Here is a 21,057-nt window from a genome sequence, read left to right on the forward strand (position 1 = left end):
TGAATCAGCTATACATATACACATATCCCCATATCTCTTCCTCTTAGGGCTCCCTCTCTCCCACCCTCCCTATCCACCCCCCCCCGCCCCCACCACCAGGTGGTCACAAAGCACCGAGCTGATCTCCCTGTGCTATGCGGCTGCTTCCCACTAGCTATCTGTTTTCCATTTGGTAGTGTATATATGTCCGTGCCACTCTCTCACTTCGTCCCAGCTTACCCTTCCCCCTCCCCGTGTCCTCAAGTCCATTCTCTAGTAGGTCTGTGTCTTTATTCCCGTCCTGCCCTTAGGTTCTTCTTGAAGTCAGAAAGAGAAAAACAAATATCGTATGCTAACACATATATATGGAATCTAAAAAAAAAAAAAGGTCAGTTTCTTACATTTTTAACATGACCAGATAGTTATCGACACCACTCAAACAGGGCTTCTCCTCCAGGCCTCAGCCAAAAAGAGCCTCTTCTTAGGTTAGAAAGCATTTCTATTCTAACAATACCATAGTCCCCCTTATCCATTTTTTCAGTTACCCATGGTCAACCACAGTTCAAATATCTTAAATGGAAAATTCCAGAAATAAGCAATTCATAAGTTTTAAATTGCATGCTATTCTGAGTAGTACAATGAAATCTCACGCCATCCTGCTCCATTCCACCTGGGATGTGCATCATCCCTTTGTCCAGCATATCCTGTCCATTAGTCATTTAGTAGCCATCTTGGTTATCAGATTGACATCACTGTGCTTGTATTCAAATCACACTTCTTTTTCTTAATAATGGCCCAAAGCACAAGAATAGTGATGCTGGCAATTTGGATACGCCAAAGAGAAGCTGTTATATGCTTCCTTTAAGTGAAGAGCTGAAAGTTCTCAACCTAATAAGGAAAGAAAAAAGAATTGTATCCTGAGGTTGCTAAGATGTATGGTAAGAATGAAATTTTATCAATGGAATTGTGAAGAAAGAAAAAGAAATTCATGTTAATTTTGCTGTCACACCTCAAACTGCAAAAGTTATGGTCGCAGTGCTTGATAAGTGCTTAGTTAACATGGAGAAGGCACTAAATGTGTACAATAAGATATTTTTGAGAAACAGAGAGAGATGATATTCACATAACTTTTATTATGTTGTTATAATTGTTCTATTTTATTATTAGTTATTGTTAATCTCTTACTGTGTCTAATTTAAAAAATAAACTTTATCATAGGTGTGTATGTATAGGAAAAAACATAACATATATAGGGTTTGGTACTATCCATAGTTTCAGGCATCCATTGGAGGTCTTGGAATGTATCCCCATGGATAAGAGGGAATTATTCTACTAATAGCTCTTGTGAGTATTGTGATAGCTACAAACTAGCTCTTCACTTGGCAATAGTAGTGTTAATGTTTATTGGTGCTACCAGGTGGTATGGTTACTCCTTTTCCTTCTGTTATTCTACTCTTGCTACAAAAATCCAGCTCAAGTTCCTATTATTCCATGAAATTATCTCAGTATGAATTCCAGTAGAGTTTCCTCTATACCAAATATCTCTTTCTATTCAGTGTTGTACTATTTTCAAGTTCCTTCATGTATGTGAGTTTATGTATAAAATATGGATCACGTAGGATTTCGTTTCTGTACAATGAATTTCCAAATTCAGCCTCTTATTGTTTTTTTAACAACTGGGAAATGGGCATTTCCAAATTCCCATTTATTTTTTGTGAAGACATTGTGTTTCATCTGCTAATCAGCTTTATTCCGTCTTTAATTTAAATGTTGGACATGGACAAGAATTTGTTGATATAAATATACTTAGAAATGATTTACTATTATGTGAGTATTTTTATAAACAATTAAAAATATAATGGATTCTTTTCTGTCCATAATATATTGTTTAGGACCATTCCAACTTAGAGAAAACAAATAAACTATACAGACACATGGTTAAACAAAATAATTCTCTCTTCATTGAGGTGTCAAACAAATAAGAATTTATAACAGTTATGTGATAGAGGATAGACATTTTTCCTTAATTTTATTTATAAAAATCTCTTTATGTGTAATAATGTTTATCTTATTCTTCTAAATTCAATATGCAGTGATATGTTGATAAATGTTTAATAACCAGCTTTCTAGGAAAAACAACACTGATTCATAGTATTTGTTGATTTCCATGGTGTAAATAATCTCATCATGTTCTATTTTAACCTACTAACTTGGTATGAACATGGAATTGGGAAGAGATATGCAGTAGCACTCAATTTTGATGCTCCCACCATATAATAAATAGACATAAAGAACCTCAAGAATGTAGACAATAGCAAAATAATTTATGAATGATGACTATTATATTTCTTATTAATAGGATTTATTTAATTGTAAGTTAATATAACTTAATTTTTAATAATAGGGGTGTTTAAAAATTGACTCACAAAATTCCTGAAAATTTAACAATTGCCCTTGGTAAGCCAGCTGGTGCCAGCACAGCACTGGAAGTTAGTTCATTGTAAACTGACCCATTTAAAAAACGTATTTCCCTTTTTCAGGTCAACATTGCATAGGACACAGAGCATGTTATATTCAATACACCATTTCTCATGTATCTAATCTATCTAAGATTGGGTTTATTAACTTAATGTTCAAAAATTTTATGATTTTGTGTTGCAATTATCATGTTCATTCCTGGTTCATCTCTATATAACCTTACTCCCCTAAAATCCTAAAGCAGAGAAGAAACTGACATCCTAGTTTAATATCTTTACTTGCATTTGCAAGGAAGCCTCACTTTATGAGTTTAAATGTTGTGGTGAAATAAATTATGCCAATTTCTCAAAGATTAACTAAAGACAGAATTTTAAACTTGAAATGGAAACATGCAGATATGAAAATGTCTTGAAATTATTATTCATATAATGAATGGTGATATAGGCTCCCTGCTCTCTCTCTGTTCAGCCCTGCTATGCCAGGGGCATTGTCCTTTCATCAGAGACTCATAAACTTCCTTGACATTGATAAGGAGGATGTGTACACAGCTGTCAATTCAAGGATCCCTTGGTCAACATTTTGCTGATTATTTAATTTTGTCCTCTAATTCAGGTTTATTAATGTTCAAAATTTTAACATGTGTAATAGACACATCAGGCATTTTATAATTATTTTAGATTGACCACAACAGATTTAGATGAAGCTTTATTTATTTATTTATTTATTTATTTATTTTTGGCTGTGTTGGGTCTTCGTTGCTGCCCGTGGGCTTTCTCTAGTTGCAGCCAGCGGGGGCTGCTCTTCGTTGCGGTGCGCGGGCTTCTCATTGCGGTGGCCTCTCGTTGCGGAGCACGGGCTCTAGGCGCGCGGGCTTCAATAGTTGTGGTGCGTGGACTCAGTAGTTGTGGCTCGTGGGCTCTAGAGTGCAGGCTAAGTAGTTGTGGCACACGGGCTTAGTTGCTCCGCGGCATGTGGGATCTTCCTGGACCAGGGCTCGAACCCGTGTCCCCTGCATTGGCAGGCGGATTCTTAACCACTACGCCACCAGGGAAGCCCTATATGAAGCTTTCCATTTGAGTTATTTTACTTTCTTTTCACATGCATGTTGAGAGGGAAGTATGATGATCAAGGGCTTAAATGGGTTTATATTTCTTTTACTGTATCAGCACTAGTTATCATTGCACTTGTATGAGGCTGCACTTGAAAAAGCATGATTTTCTACAAAGATTGAAGAAAAATGGTTACAAGACAACAGTTTTAGCATCTGTAGAAGGCATTTCCAGTAGACTGTTGTGTTGAGTCTGGATAGTGTCTCATATGCAATTAGTAATATTTGGTTTGTTTCCTGCCCCCCGATTCTTAGTCTCTTACTTCTTTTACATTCAGAAAGCACTGGACATCACCAAATCTATTTTTTTAACTTGGATAGAGTGAAAATACCAGATTTAAAATGCATCGATATGCTGGATGGTCTGTGACATTGTTTGTAAAATTGAGAAAAAGCCTAAAAACGAAAGGCTATTTTCCTTTGATACAATAGTGACAGTTCTCCTGGTGCCCTGGCCTTTCAGTGTCATTCCTCTTACGATCTTGCTCAGCAGCATGAAAATCAAATGACATTCAGGAGCAAACCCTCTGATGGTTTGGTTGATGAGAACTTTACTTGGTGTTCTTAGATTTTACTTTATTTTCTTTCCTCTTTATTTCTCTCACTTGTTATATTTCATTTTGATGTGAAAACTTACTGTTTTTGAAAGTAAGATCATTGTAAACAGTAAGGAAGAGAAAAATTCCTGATAGAAATGAATGTGCATTATTAGTACAAGAACCTCGCTTTATTTTTTCAAATATTTCAATTTTTTTCAAATATTTGTGAAACAATAACAAATAATGTTGCCTTTGGGACTTCCCTAGTGGTCCAGTGGTTACGAATCCGCCTTCCAATGCAGGAGACACGGGTTCGATCCCTGGTTGGGGAACTAAGATCCCACATGCCGTGGGGCAACCAAGTCCGCGCGCCGCAGCTGCTGAGCCTGTGCACTCCGAAGCCCTCGTACCACAACTAGAGGGAAGCCCGCGCACTGCAACGAAAAGCCCACACGCCTCAACGAAAAATCCCGCATGCGGCAACGAAGATTCTGAGTGCTGCAACTAAGACCCGACGCAGCCAAATAAATAAATAAATGAACAAACATTTAAAAAATCCCAAATAATATTGCCTTTGATTATAGAATTTGATTCATGGTGGCATTTGAAAATAACTTTTGTATTATGAAAAACTTTAAACATACACAAAGACAGAGAGAGGAGCATATGAATGTCCGTGTATATATAACCTAAGTTCAACAGTTATAGTTACAAACATTTCTCCAATTTTATTCCATCTATTTCCATCACTTCCTTTGTCCTGAAATATTTTAAAGCACATCTCAGTAATCATATTATTTAGCTTCTAAATAATAATTCAGGATCATGACAGCTTTTTTGATCAAAGATTTATTTTGCTCATATAAGTCATTTACTGAGATTAACTAAAACCTTTTGTGATGAAAACTACTAGCTCCACATTTTATCATGTCACGTGCCCTCTTTGAGACTTAGTTTTTTTTCTCCTCTCCGTTGGCAAACTCAACTCAGGCGAAAGCCAAAAAAAAAAAAAGGAAAAAAACAACCATAGTACAATAGTGAGTGAACAACAAAACAGGTTTCTGTAAATCGGCAGCAAATAGCTACTTAATAGAACATTTTGTATTCCAGAAGAGGATAATACAGGCATACCTCATTTTATTGCACTTCACTTTATTGTGCTTTGAAGACACTGTGTTTTTTTCTACCAATTGAAAGTTTGATGCAACCCTGCATCAAGGAAGTCTATCCGTGCCATTTTTCCAACAGCATTTGCTCACTTCGTGTCTCTGTGTCACATTTTGGTGATTCTTGCAACATTTCAAACTTTTTCATTATCATTATATATGTTATAGTGATCTGTGACTAGTGATTTGATGTTACTGCTACAACTCACCGAAGACTCAGATGATGGTTAGTATTTTTTAATAATAAAGTATCTTTAAATTAAGGTATATACTTTTTTTTGACATAATGCTATTGCACATTTAAGAGATTATAGAATAGTGTAAACATAACTTTTATATGCACTGGGAAACCAAAAAATTCTTGTGACTCATTTTATTGAGATATTTGCTTTATTGAGCTATTGCTTTTTTGGTCTGGAAGCAAACCCTGCAATATCTTTGAGGTCTCCCTATACTCAGAAGAGGCACTGTAGTATGGGTGCAAAGACCTTAGTGTTGAAGTACAACTCCATTGGTAGTGACTGGTAAATTGGAAAAGAAACAGAGGCCCAGTTTTCTTATTTGTTAACACAGATAAAAGTATACTGTTATAGTTTATAGAGTTGTTATATGGATTAATAGAAAAAATGTAGGGTAAAATATTTAGAACTGTATAGGTTTTTGTACAAAAGGCAGCAGTGTCTTGCACAAAAGAGAAATTCAGTGATATTTTGTAATCTCGCTTGAGACATTTTTCTCTTCCTTCTGAATATTTGGTCTCTTTAAAACAATTCATTCTAGCAAAGCCAAAATTTTTCCATCTTAACTTAGAGAAAAAATATTTAGTTTTTAAACTTTAATATCTCATATTCAAAAAACTAATTCTTTTTATACTCTGGCTTTTGTAAAACAGTTATTCTTTTCATATTTCTGCTTTTAACAAATTACTTCATTGAACTTTAATACACTTTCCTCATCTAAAGTTTGGAAAAGTTATCAAGTCCAGCCATTTTAATTTTCATCAACAGGCTGCCACACATGAAGGAACAATGGGTTGAATTTCTCTAGCTATAATTAAAAACAAATTAGCCTCCAAGTAATAACTTTCTTTATTAATCTCTTCCAAATGCACTTTCTGGACAGTTCCTTTGCAATTGGTTTAAGATTTTAATTCAACTTCTTAAGAAAGAGTTAAAACTTTTAAAATGCATCAGTGGCATAGTAGCCAATAAAACCATTACAATAGTCACAATTTCAATTTACTTCCTAAATGTATTGTTAATCCAAAGCCCAGTATTTAACTGATGTTTGTAACTACCTAAAATTATAAGGACAGTGACCACCACATTCAAAGTATAGAATAGTTCCATCACACCAAAATCCCTTCCCTGATCTGACTTCTGTGTCAATGATTTTTTCCTTTTTCAGAATGTCATGTATGTGGAATCATTTAGTAGGTAGGCTTTTGTGTCTTTTTTTAATTTCATTCAGTATAATGTTTTTGAAATTCATCCAAGTTCTTGCATGTATCAGTAGTTCCTTGCTTTTTATTGCTGAGTAACATTTTATTGTGTAGATATACCATAATTTATTTATTATCCATTTTCGAGTTGAAGGATGTTTGAGATATTTCCAGTTTTGAGTGATTATAAATAAAAATGCTAAAACATTCATTTACAAGCCATTGTGTAGACATATGTTTTCAGTTCTCTTGATAAGAGTGGGATTGCTGGGTCATACGGTAGGTGTATGTTCAGTATTATAACAAGGTGGCCATGCCATTTATATTCCCCAAAACAAGGTATAAGAGCTCTAGTTGACAGAGAAACAGAGAGAGATTCAAGTATTTGGCTCAAGTGATTGTGGATATGAGGGCTCGTAAGTCTAAAATCCATAGGTCAAGGCAGCAGGCTGCAATTTCAAGAGAACACTCCCATGTTCATCACAGAATTATTCACAATAGTCAAGAGGTAGAAACAACCTAAATATTCAATGCTGGGTGAATGGATAAAGGAAATGTGGTATATCCATACAATGAAATATTATTCAGCCTTAAAAAAAATAGGAAATCCCATCATATGCTGCAAAATGGATGAACTTTGAGGACATTATGCTGAATGATATAAGCCAGTCACAGAAAGACAAATACTGCATGATTTCACTTATATGAGCTATCGAAGGTAGTCAAACTTGTAGAAGTAGAAAGTAGAATGGTGATTGTCAGGGGTTGGGGGAGGGGAAGTGAGGGAAATGCAGTTCAATGCGTATAAAGTTTCAGTCAGGCAAGATGAAAAACTTCTAGAGATCTGAGGTACAACGATGTGTTTATAGTTAACAATAATTACTGTTCATTTAAAAATGTGTTAAGAGTGTAGATCTCATGTTATTATTATTTTTTTACCACAATTAAAAAAAGAGTTAATATTGCAGTCTTGCATCCGAAGGCTGGAAACTCAGGAAGAATTTCTATGTGGCAGTTTGGAGGCAAAACTCCTTTTTCATCGGGAACCCTTAGCCTTTGCTCTTAAGGCCTTCAACTGATTGTTTGAGGCTCACCCACCTTATGCAGAATAATCTTAAAGTCAACTGATTATAAATGTTAAACACATCTAAAAAATACCTTTATAACAATATCTAATCTAGTGTTTGGCCAAACAACTAACTATATTCACTATATTCTAGCTAGGTTGACACATAAAATGAACCATTACATGTTCTAAGAAATCTTTGTCCAACTTAAGATTACAAAGGTTTTTCTTTTATTTTTTTTTACTAAAAATTGTAGTTTCAGATTTTGTATTTAGGTCTATGATCCATTTTGAGTTACTTTTTGCCTGTGGCATAAAATAAATGTTGACATTCATTTTTGACATGCATAGTGAGGGCATATGCAAGTCCAATTGTTTCACAACATTTGTTGAAAAGACTATCTTTTCTTCATTAAATTACCCTGCACATTTGTCACTTATCATTTAACCATATATGTGAGGATCTATTTCTGATTGTCAATTCTCTTCCATTGATCTGTATGTTTATTCTTATGCCAGTTCCAAAAGTGTCTTGATTACTGTAATTTTGAAATAAAATAATGATTCCTCCAATTTTTCTTCTTTTTCAAAATTGTTTTGGCTATTCTAGGTCCTGTGCATCCCCATATAAATAATATAATCAGCTTATCAATTTCTGGGTGGCCATGTCAGTTACTGCTAATGTTGTGCAGGTCCATGTCCAGGGCACAGATGTGTTTAGAGAAGTGAAGTCCAATCTGTTCTGTTGGCCACTAAGTGCATTATTAGCAGCCTGGGGAAGAGTGGGAACTGTGAGAGGGATGACTTGGGCCCTTGGGGCTATGAAATGTGTAGGCAATGGCTCATCACAGACTTGATTCTGCCCATACGAGAGGTAGAAAGGCTGTTACAGAAATGGGTCATTCTCTGTTCATTTGCATCATTAACTTAAATTATTGGCTTTCACCCTTTCACCCCTCCAAAAAGTATGAAATCTCATTCGTTCTCCTTTATTTTGTTAGTAATTTAGTTCTCCTGTCCTCTTCCTGGTCGTCATTTCCCCCCCTACTGAGCAGTGAGCTGTATTTAAGTACCCCTTTAATTCATAACTCAGAAACCACTGTTCAGCACCTTTTATGCATAAAACAGCTAAGGATTCACGGGGTATACTAATCCAATGAGAGAAAGAGATGTGCTGATCCTAATAAAAGGCGATGTATTAAGTCAGGGACGAGGATCCTTTTTTCATATATAGCTTTTAAAAAAATCTTGTAAGAGTGGAATTGCATGATTTGAATTTCAAAGACACAATTAATGTTCCTTAATGTTTCTCAGTTTGTTCCCAAGTATATTTTAGGACAAAGGAAGAATAAAAGTTAGCAGTTTCATTACCAGGTCACTGTTGTTCTTTTCCTAATATTTCCCAAACACTTCATATCCAAAGAATAAAATTATAAGGGTGACGCAAAGAAAGGATGCTCAATATATCTCCTGTCTTTGGGGTCTATTAGTTTTCAGAAAAGAAAGAGGAATGCCCTCTACCCAATGTCATTGCGTCTCCCCACTCTCCTCTACCCTACCCAATGACCACCCAATCTGTCCATCTTTCTGTTCTCATATACATTTGAGCATTGGAGGGGTTTCTCATAGAATTCCAAGATGGAAGTAGCTCATCAATATACAACTTCTGTAGGAAGTGTGCTTAAAGCTTGATCCAATCAAACAGATATAGTTTTGATGAATCAAATAAAAGGCAAAATCTTGGATTTGATATTAAGATTCAAATTCATATTACTATAAGTAAGGTCCCATAATAATGTTCAGACCCAGCAATCCATATATCTACAGCAATTCTTAATTAAAATCAAGTCACTATTAAGTTTTGTGTTGTTAAACTGTGGCCTTTGACAAGTTTAATACTTTGGCCCATAAATCATCTTAAGCTTCCTCAGGACAGTTTACTGTTGACTTGTAGGAACTTATTTTTAATTATAGACAGAACCAAAATCTCTATGATTAAAGAGTTTAGCACCCATCTTCACTATTATTTCTAAGTTCTATTTTGAAGATCAAGATTGAGAAAGAACTCTCTTTTCTCAAATAAGGTTGAACATACATATTTATAAATATTCTCAGTACACCTACTTTCACTCTGATTTATGTCTTTCTTTAGAAAAATGCAATTAGTCATCAAGTGGGAGGGGATCATGGGGAAATAGAAGGTGGCCTTGGTTAGAAATCTAAGTGATAGCAATAACTTTTGCTTTCAAAAAAAGTCCCATATTATTGAGTTTTCTTATTAACCTGTCTAGGTCAGTATTTTGCAACATGGGAAGTCTTAATACCATATTCCCTCTCCTTATTTTCTTTTATTCCAAAGATTCTACCTTTGATGTGGGCTAGACTTTCTGGTGCCTATTTTTAAGATTTCACCTTCTCATTTTACTATGATTCCTTCCCATTGAGAACAGCTGTCTTATATCAGAGTAGCATCATTTTCTGTGAGATCAAGACTCTTGATCTAGAGGAGGAACTAAGTATTGGGAGAAATGGCTAATGACTACCATTTTAGCCCCGTCTCCCCAAATGTATGTTGTTCAAGGTAGCAGGAGCCTAGTGGGGACCCAGGCCTGCTTGGGAACATATGCTCTAGATCAGATAATACTCCTAGCATCAGACTAAAATTTAGAAAGGAGTGTGTTCAGGGTACTATATGTTTCTAGTATATTCTTTAAAGTTAAAGACAAGCCTTAACCCATTAAATAAAACAAATTATTTGATGGCAAACTGTCTTCTGAGCTATTGCTTTTATATACAGTTCTTTTAAAGAAGTACTACTTTAATTCTATTAAATGTTCTTATGTCTTTATAGTACCTAAACTCAAATGATTAGCTCCCCATTAGCCATAGGGTGTCTTTTAACAATAAGGTTATTCTGTTATAACATGATATATACAAAAGGGTTTGTGTTCTGCAAATTCACACATTTGAAACAATAGGGCCCATGGGAAAATAATTTTAGGGGCAGACCACTCAAAACCCATGTAACTTTACATCCAGAGCCCTAAGGAAACAATAAATGGGGACTTTGGAGATAATTTGGACAGCGTAGACAGTAGGATGCTCAAGGGATGTGAAAATTCGCAAAGACAGTTGATTAGAAATGCTGGCTTGTGGGCACTGGGAAAACTCAGGTGTTAATAGAACTGTGAGCACAGGAGAATCCTGCAAGGCTGGGGTGAGCTCCCTGGGAGGAAGCTGTTAAAATACAGATGGAAGACCTCCTGGCCTGTGCAGCAGCTGGGGTGAAGGATATTTTTTTTCCTGATAAAGGTCATAATTCTATTCCCTCTTCTGTTTCCACTTGTCTATAAAAAAATCCCATATGAATCAACATAACAATCAGCACATACTGATATCACTCCCTTATTCACCAATTGTTTATGAGCTAATTTAGGGTTAGTAGAAACACAGATCATAGATAAAAAGACTGGGCTGAATTTTTTTGTAATTGAGAGCAGTCCTCTCCCTGCTGTGTAGCAGAATTCTGAGCTTGGCTCCTCTATGACTACAATTAAATAGCCCCTAAGCTGAGACAAAACATTCTACCAGAAAAGGATGACCAAATTATTGGCAAGTGAATATTTTCCTCTGTTGTGGCTTGTTGGCTGCTTACTAATTACATGAAATTTATCAAACTTAATAATTGCTAAATATTAGTTGCATTAAGTAGCAAAAAGGAGGAGAGATTTTTCTCAATCAAGAGAACAATTATTTCATTTCCTAAAAAAAGAATGTATTTCTTTTCTATTCATTAGTTTCCTAAACCTAAACCAGTTTGTCGAATGAACTTTGAAAAAATAATGATGTACATTTAAGTAGAATTTGATACCGATTGACTATCTCCCTAGGAATTTCCACCTTATGAGGGGGTCTGAGTATACCCCAGCGAGAGCAGATGATGATTTTTTAAGACATCTAGCATGAAATGTAGTAGAGAATTTCTTCTACAACTATTATTAAGAGGGAAAATTGAGCAGGGGGTTGGATTTTAAATATATTGATATTTTAGCTTGTTACTCTTCCCAATGATATTAACATGGAAGAACATGCAAATAGTTATGGTACTTAACTCTGGCTTTTTTCCTTGATAATTTATTGAAGTCATGCCTGAGTAATCATTTTTAATAAAGGAAACATTAAATGATCATCAGAAATTTGATGCTGTTTTGAAATTTCATGTTGCATTGAAATTTCATTTCAGGATAAACGTGCTTAAATTATATTCAGGGGAGGTGTCACTATTTAAGTCCACACAGATTTTCACTATTCATTTCCTTACTTATAATTCATGATCACATACAATTCTGAAGAGATAGCCTAAATATTATTTACAAAATATTCAGTTCTAATGAACTGTAAGAGATTCTCTTTTATTGTTGTTGGGTTCAGTTTGTGATTATTTCTTCAAACTTTCCAACTGGAGAAGTTGACAGTGGGTACATTTGTAAGGAACCCATTTCTTATTAAATACTAATCTCCCTAGTTCTCAGTTTCCTAAAAGAGGAGAGATAGCCAGATTAAATTTAACAGGACTCCAGGGATTTGTACTAAGAGTTATTAATTCTTGTTTTTGTCTTTTTGACAAGGATGTGCTGCACTTTGGGGAACTGAAAATTCATTCTGGAAAGCCTCTTTGACTTTTCATATTTGTAACACAGATGTTGGTCGTCAAATTCTCCTGCCTGTTGGAGTTTTATATCTCACAAGCTATTTATATATAAATGTGTTAACTACCATTCCAGGCTTCTTTCAATCTGTTTTGAGGGTTGTAAAGGACTCTTTTCCTATATTTTGCTTGTATTATAAAAGTGTGTAGATTATGAGTGGTTAAAAGTGAAAATTTTAGAATAAGACTCTCTGCCTGTGTTCAAACTCTCTATTACATAGTCATGTGTTCTTGAGCAACCCATATTTCAAAGTAATATTAGTACTTACCTTATAAGATTGTTGAAAAGATGAATTAATATATATAAAAAGTGTTTATAGTGGCTAGCATATAATAAATATTATATAAATATCAGGTATTTTTATTATTATTCTTTTTCTCTAATAATATTCTTAGCTTGCAATTTTCCAAATTATAACAGTCATAGAAGTCAGTGGTTAAAAAGAAGAATAAATAACCCATTAATAAAAATCAACTACCCATCTCCCTTCATTACTTATATGCTTACAGGTAGGTGCCTTTATTTTTTAAAATTATTTTCTCAGAACTCAGCTTGTTCTACCTTGAAATTTTAAGAGATGTTGCCGGGTTGCTTTTTCAAAATGGCTGGAACAATCTGCATTTCTACCAGTGAGAATAAATTTTTCCTTATGTGGCATAAGGAGGTATACCTTGCAGTTCATTACCCCTCTTCTCAAATGTGTCTACTCTGATATACACTCAGCCTATCTTTTGAGAGTTTTGACTTCCATGAGTGCATATATTTTTATTTCTAGAAGCCAGTTGTTTTCAAGTTTGTATTCTTATTTGTGAAAATTTTCTTGAGTGTGTTGATCTTTGCAGTTTTATTTTTATGTCTTTAAATATTTTATACAAAGAAATTCTGAGAGTGTTAATGTCTTTAGCCCTTGGTTTTCTAAATCTGTTGTTTCATATGTTGATGTGGTGTCGTATTAATCTGTGGGAGTCCTGAGGTCCTAATTAGGGATACTTTCCTTCAAAGGGCATTTGACCCCACTTTTGTCATTGTTTATGTTGTTGGGGAGCATTCCTATCTCCTATTTCACAGGCCTCTTTGGGGGCTTTTGCGTTAGATTGGGAGTCTCAGAATCAACTCTCTTTGTCATTGCTGATCCAAAGGTCCAGGTGTTGGTTTGGAACTCAGTTTTCATGCAAACTTATTCCACACCATTGTCCATAGATCTATCCTGGCTTCCCATCACATTGACTCTTCTTCACGTGGGCTGTCATGCTAACTTCCCACTACTAAAGTCCTGGCTCCCGCATTTTGGGGACCAGCTTCCAGAATCCTGACCATATTCCTGCGTAGCTCAGAAATACACTTTGGCCAACGATATTAGGAGCCCAGGTTCCCTGTGCTTCCAGGCTCAGTTCTAGTTAGTTGTTCTGTTTATCCTCAATTGGTGGGATAATCCCTGGAAATCCCTTCCACCTCCAGTGAAACTAGAGATGCCTCTAAGAATGCATCTTATCAAGAGTCTAGTTGTATTTGGGAAGGGGTGGTATAACTCAGTTCCCAGTTACTCATGATGTTGAAGCAGAAATCCAAGCTTTTTGGGTTTTGCCTCAAATTCCATCCTAACTCTTGAATCCTTGCTGCTGAAGTACCTCATCTACTATGCTTTCCCCCGTTACTCTTTTATCCTTTTCTTGATCATTGTAGTCTTACTTCATTGTTGACTCTAATATGTACTAAGTGGTTCTTTAGAGAAAATCAGAATAATTCATTGTTGTTTTTATTTTTCATATCTGTGCATTTTATTGGGAAAGCATGTATCATACGAAATTATTTACCTATGCCAGAAATGCCATGGTCTTTCCTAGTAAGCAAAATATCCTAGATTAAGATTGATGAGAGATTCAGCATTCCTTAAGTAATGAAAAAAAGAAAGAAAGAAAAAAGACTAAGGAGTAAAGCACTAGTGATCCCCAATAGAAAGCAGAGTTCAAAAAATATTGGCCTCATGACTACAAAACATCCCTAATGTCTTCTAGCAACAGCCACTAAATATACATATGTTATATTTTTGTTAAGCCAAGTTTACAAATGGTTCTGAAATCCAAATAGGAATATTTGGATTTTCCCAAAATGTCCTCTACTTGTTCCTGGGACACACACACAGACGCATACACACCCTCATTTGATACTCTCAAAGCGAAGGATCTCTGCTGTTTTCATATGCTGCTACCATGCTCTTCTCTCTCTCCCTTTCTTCTTGTGCGCATCTGCCCCCCGCGTTTTCATTAGAAAGAGATGCTTGCCATGAGAATGCCAGTGCCTGAGCCGGTGGTATGGGATCTGCAGCTTGGTTTGCTGCAGTAGTCTGGATTCCATGCAGGGACTAAGAAAATGCTCCTTTCCACCAAGCTGTGAGCTCCAGTCAGCTCTGCCTTTGCCCTGTGTCTTACAGAGGGCTCACAGCTCCCACAGAACCATTCCATCTCTCTTGGCTCTCACACTGACCTGCCTCAAATTGCCTCACAAATCAGTCCGACTGGCATCTTGTCTTTTTCTCTAGTGACTAAAACCTACTCCAAGGAGCTGGTCAGAGAGGTCCCTACTGCCCTCATGCTTCTCCCCCTTCTGTCTCCAACAGTTAACAATCACAATGCCCCTGTAAATAGCAGTGGCACTTATAAGATCCTGGGCTGAAGTGGAAAAGGGAGGGGCACAGCTTGAGTGCACCAATATTGTTTGAAACCAGACTCAGGTGGCTAAAGTATCCTTTTACTAAAGTTAAACAAGTATTTAATAAGCTAGCTTTAGCATTCCATTCCTTTATTGCCTATGCTGATAAACTCAGCCACCAATAAGGGAGCAGTGACATCATCAGTAAAGAACACTAGGGCAAAATGGGACAATCACTTTTTTTTTTTTTTGACAGGAAAGTAGGATTTATGGGTGGGCACGAGTAAGGAGGGGGCAGCGCCGAAGCTCTCATGAGTGCAGGGTCCGCCATGTTTCCAGGGGCCACAAGTAGGGACGGCCACAGCCGTCCGTGATGAGCCACTTTTCTGCCACCATGTTTTCAAATTCATCTGCATTAAAGTTAGTAAATCCCCACTTCTTGGAGATGTGGATCTTCTGGTGGCCAGGGAACTGAAACTTGGCCCTGCGGAGGGCCTTGATCACATGCTCTTCGTTCTGCAGCTTGGTATGGATGGACATGATGACTTGGCCAATGTGGACCCTGGCCACTGTGCCCTGGGGCTTCCCAAAGGCACCACACATACCTGCGTGGAGCCTAGACTGGGGACAGCATGCCAGTCATGAATGTCCACTGGAAAAAGCTGTCTCCAAGTTCCCTTAGGGCAAGCGGTACAGGCAACAGGCTGCATACACTCCCGAGGAGGCTGCTGTTTGCAGCCATTGCACACCAGGCCCCCATGGAGAAAAGAGCACAGTCTGCTTAACTGGCTGCAAAGGGACAGTTACTTTTGAACAGAGTTATTTGATAGCAATGAATTAAAGGTCCCAAATCTTGTTTTATATATATATATATATATATATATATATATATATATATATATATATATACACACACACATAAATATACATGGATATAAATTCTTAGAAAGAGACATTTTTGAGTATTTCTTATGCTTATAAGCTAAAGATTATTCAAAATTAAAGAAAAAAGAATTAACATTGTTAGACTGTATGTGTATGCATATATATACATGCATGTACAGCCATCTATGACATGATCATCTGTTACACATTTACATATACTAGTATATATATACTCACACATTTCAATAATAACATGTCTTGTATTTGAAAACATGAATTTCTGAAGGAGTCCTAAGCATAGACAAGTAAAAAATAAATAAAGCTAAGTTTTAAATTGAAAATTGGAAGAAAATTTCAAATTTTTATTCACACCAGTTTGAAAGTAATAAGAATCTAGAATAGATGACATGTATATTTTAAGTTTATCAATGCAGCAAAGTTTATTGAAATTCTGCTCAATGCTAAATCTGACAATGAGGGACAGTATTGTTTCCCCTACCTTCACCCCTCTCTTCTTCCTCTCTTCCTTTCTTTCCTCCATCACAAATGATTTCAAGGACACTGGTTGAAATTCTGATTTACATTCTTCTCATTTAACACACTGTATGTTTTTTACATATAAAAATATTTTGGCTTTTTTTGATAATTTATTTTAATTAATGCTTCAACCTTTAGCTGTACAATTTTGTCCTTTAATAAATATTTGCTGGATTTTGTGTTAATATAATTTTAAAAATATTTTTGTCTTTCTAAGTGTTAAAGTAGTATGTGCTACATAATAGAAAGTTTTAAATTTTAAAATTTAAATCCAGAAAGACCAGTGATAAAGAAATGGTTATGAAAATATGATATAGCCAGATATTGGGATGTTGCACAACTACTAAAGTAGTTTTTTATATATATAATAAACTGTTAAATATAAGATGGTAAGTGGAAAAGGACATAAAGTGGTATATGTGGTGTACTTTATATTTCAGTAATATGCACCTATTTCATTATAAAGATATTTGTGCATTTATGTGTATTTAGAAAAGTTCATTAAGGATACATGAATATAAAACTTTGGTCTCAGTATTCAGCCAAAATCTGCTCTTAGGTTTCATTGTTGAGTTTTAGAAGTTCAAAGACCCACTTAAGTGTCATTTATGAAAGCCCTGAACTTTGCATAATCAGTGATCATTTGATCGTATTGGTTATCATCATAGATAAGCATCATGACAATATCAACAGTGCATATAAAGCCCATCTTTGGGGTTTGTCATTTAATATCTGATTATCTGAATATCCATTTCAAATATAGGTAAGGATTTTTGTTGAAACTTCTGTTAAATCTTTATGTGCTTTATACGAAAAAATTCAATTTTTCTGGGGGTGTATGAAGTATTTATTGTAACCATCAAATGCAGCACTAATTAATTATTCTGAAACTGTTAATTCCACATATGTAACCATTTATTGAGAACAGTCAAATGTTTAAATTTATCAAGAGATATATTGGCAATAGGAATGTTAAAAGAGAGGGCATAGATAACTTAGCTAGATAACTTTTAGAAGAATATATATATTTTAAACCAACTAATGCTTATAAAACTCTAAATAACATACTGCAAAATAAGAGGTATTAATCTACATTATAATACCAATGTCGATCTTTGCAGCTGTTTTAACCACAGCATATGTGGTTAAAATTCAATATTTATACATTAAACAAAAAAAGAATGCTACACGATTCTTAGATATGTAATTCCATTTAGCCCAAGACTTTCTAGCAAAGAACTTGTTTTGTAATTTCTGGTTTATTGTGCTGATGAAATAAAAGTAGAATGCCAACTCTACCACTCAACATTTCATGAGAAGGAAAAACATAAAAACCATATCAATGATAAATCATTTTTAATAGGACTTTTTAAGAGAGATTATACAGAGAACCAAAATAAATAAATAAATAATGGAGTGTTAGGAAATAACTGAGTTACTCTTAAATATCTTGCTTCTTCATCGATTTCATTTGACAGTGAACATCTATTTTCTGCTGTGAAAGTGCAGTATATTCACTGCATCAACAACCCGGGAGCTGACGGTGAGGAGAAATTATTGTTCCTGTACCACAGCTGTGAAGCTTTAAAAATTTAACCACTAAAACTTTTGGTAAGCTAGTTGAACTAAAATATGATATTTTGGTAATGTTTCCAGTTTACTCTTGATCTCAGCCGGTCATTACAGGATGTTGATATTCCAGGTTAAACAGAGCATTATAACCTCTGGCTTTTGGCATTTGGAAAAATGTATGTTCAGAGCCTCTCTGAATATACATATTCATAGAAATTATGTGTATTTTAGTTCTTTCTTCTTTTCTGGCTTCATTAGGTTGTTATTTGAGACACTTGACTATGTCAAAATGCCAACATCCATAAAAATGATTAGTGTTTTGGAATACAGAGATATTTCTTTAATAGTAGGATGGAATTCCATGTTTTTGAATATGCAGTGAACCAAATCATCAGTACCAAACATAATTGTGTGGAATAAAAATATGATATAACACAAAGAACTTAAAATGTGTCCATTACTGTTGATCTCAATGCTGCAGTTATAAAGGGATTATTTACACAACAGGTATTTATGGATCACAAATGATGTGGTGAGTGCCGTGTTAGCTATTATGGAAGAGGAGGTAAATAATATTAATAATAATAACCATAACAACTATCATTTGTTGAAAGCTCATTGTATGCAGGGCTTATCCAAAAGCATTGTATACTTTTAAATACTCAAAATAAAAATTTGACATTTTAAAGATCAGGAAAATAAGACTAGTTGGATAACTTGCTCCAAGCCATAAAATGACGAGTATAAGCACCAATTCTGATTAGTGTCTACATAACTCCAGCACCAGAGTGCTAACACCGTGCACAGTATGAAACATCACTGCTCAGTACACCTGGAAGGGGGAGACGCATTTAACATACAGCAACGAATCTGTGAGCAAGAAAAGAGGTTTCAATGGTGTGGTTACAAACATATATGTGGTTAGAATTCAAAGAAAGAGAGGACTGAGGGCTGGGGCTTTAAGGATGAGCAGAGATGTATTTGGAGGAAAAGAAGAGGGAAAACATTCTAGGTAAATGATCAGTAGTGTGAATAAAGATACTTGAAAATGTTGATTTCTCTAGGGAAGTAGGGAAATGTTTTTGGTAGAAGGAGTAGTGAGTCCACCACTTATACTATTCCCTTAAACATATTTCCAAATTTTAAATCTTTATATTAAATAGCTTAGGTGCCTTGTTATTCAGTGACTTATATTAAAGATACAAATTCTGATATGGGACTACTTAAAGCATTTCATAATAAGTAGAGTGCTGTGTTAAAATTGACAATTAATATATCATTTTAAAGTTAACAAAATGGAAAACGGAATGAGTCTAACACTATCTCAATGTTCCAGCATAAATATTTCCTTTTCTTTTTCTACCATTGCAATGAGGTAGGTTGTTGAGGAGGGATTTCTCATTTACAGATAAGGATACCATAACAGAGAAAGTAATTTGCCTAGGGCCACACAGCTACTTATCAGAAGAGAAGGGATTCTAAACCTGCGATTTTGGGAAGCCAGAGCAAGTCAAATTTTTATAGAAGTTTATAGCTGTTTCTCATATATTTTTCAGCCTTCGGACAATCCTACCTTCCAGAAGAAAACTTACTAAATTCAGCTGCTATCACCTTTTCACTTAAAAAAATTGTCTACTACTTTGGCGTTGTCTCAAAGCTTGATTTCTGAGACTAAAATATCAAAACTTTATGTAAGCATATAACTTGTGATTGGGTCAGTTATTACATGAAAAATAGTTATCATTCTATGTCTATTCATTGATTATAAGACTGAAAATATTTTATAGAAAGTCATTGATGTGTTATATTACTATATCACTGTATACTTGATTTTTCATTCCATGCTTTCTTTTAATCAAGAAAAGTGCAAAAATTCTTACAGTGAGGCAGCTCAATATTGGATTTGGACTGCACATTTGATGGAATTCAGTGGTACAATTTTTTTCCCCAGTAAACTTGTGATAGTACATATATTGCTTTTCTAAAATGCACTTTTTAGATGCCAGTTTCTGGGGGGAGAAGATTGCAGAGGTAGACTTAAAGGTAGCCATTAGAAGCCAGAGATAGTATCAGAGACTCCAGGACTCTCTTTACAAGCCAAATATTAGGGATTGAAACATATCCACAGTACTTAAGTACACCAGAAAATATGTGTGTGTGTCTTTGGGGGGAGGGGAGGAGGGAGCAGAAAAATATTAGAATTAAATTATTTAATTCCAAATTCTTATTCTGCCATCATGAATCAGAAACACAAAGGTGGATAAGAATATCTGTTGTCTACAGTGTGGACTCCTGGGGAACAGTATTGTGGAGAAAAGCAGGAGAAGACACCACTTCTAGCTGGGTGCTGCTAATTCCCCACTCTATTCCTAGGGGTAAATAATTTGAAGACAGGAGACTTGGTTTCCTATTGGCAGAGTACATCAATGACAGTTGGTATATTATTAGAATTTCATATTAATCAACTGAAAACGTGTCTACAGGACCACTTTCTAAGTTCTAAGGAGCTGCACAAATGTTTTGTTGTTATCACTAGAGCCAACACCCATAGTTGATGGAATTCACCCACAAATGAATTTTGGAATCTCTTACTATAAATGTTTCCTTTATTGTTTACCTTTCCACAACACCAGAGAATCTCCATTCACCTCCAGGATGCCTTTGGAAAACCACAGGAATTATTTCCCAGTCATTCTCTTTAGCTTGGGGTTTCCTACCAGGAGGCTGAACATGGAATGGCATTGAAATTCTGCGAGAACCTCACACAGGTTAAAATGTTGCGCAGATTTGAGACATGCATGAAAAGGAAATCTACTAAAATGAAAGCAGAGGTCATATTAAGGTGATGAGTACTTTTTCTCTTTTCATTAAATAACATTCCTATAATTGGTTTAATAAAATTTCCAGAAGAACAAAAATAACATAAGT

General features: G+C 35.2%; 1 non-coding gene across 1 annotated transcript; it reads right to left on the minus strand.

Annotated features, from left to right (window-relative positions):
* Nucleotides 1-15,795: 15,795 nt before the first annotated feature.
* LOC133094157 (small nucleolar RNA SNORA70) lies at nt 15,796-15,930 on the minus strand. The gene has a single exon (XR_009701376.1). It is a non-coding gene; the product is annotated as a small nucleolar RNA SNORA70 (small nucleolar RNA).
* Nucleotides 15,931-21,057: the final 5,127 nt, after the last annotated feature.

The sequence above is a fragment of the Eubalaena glacialis genome, chromosome 6 (assembly GCF_028564815.1).
Source record: "Eubalaena glacialis isolate mEubGla1 chromosome 6, mEubGla1.1.hap2.+ XY, whole genome shotgun sequence".
In the NCBI taxonomy this organism is placed as follows: domain Eukaryota; kingdom Metazoa; phylum Chordata; class Mammalia; order Artiodactyla; family Balaenidae; genus Eubalaena; species Eubalaena glacialis.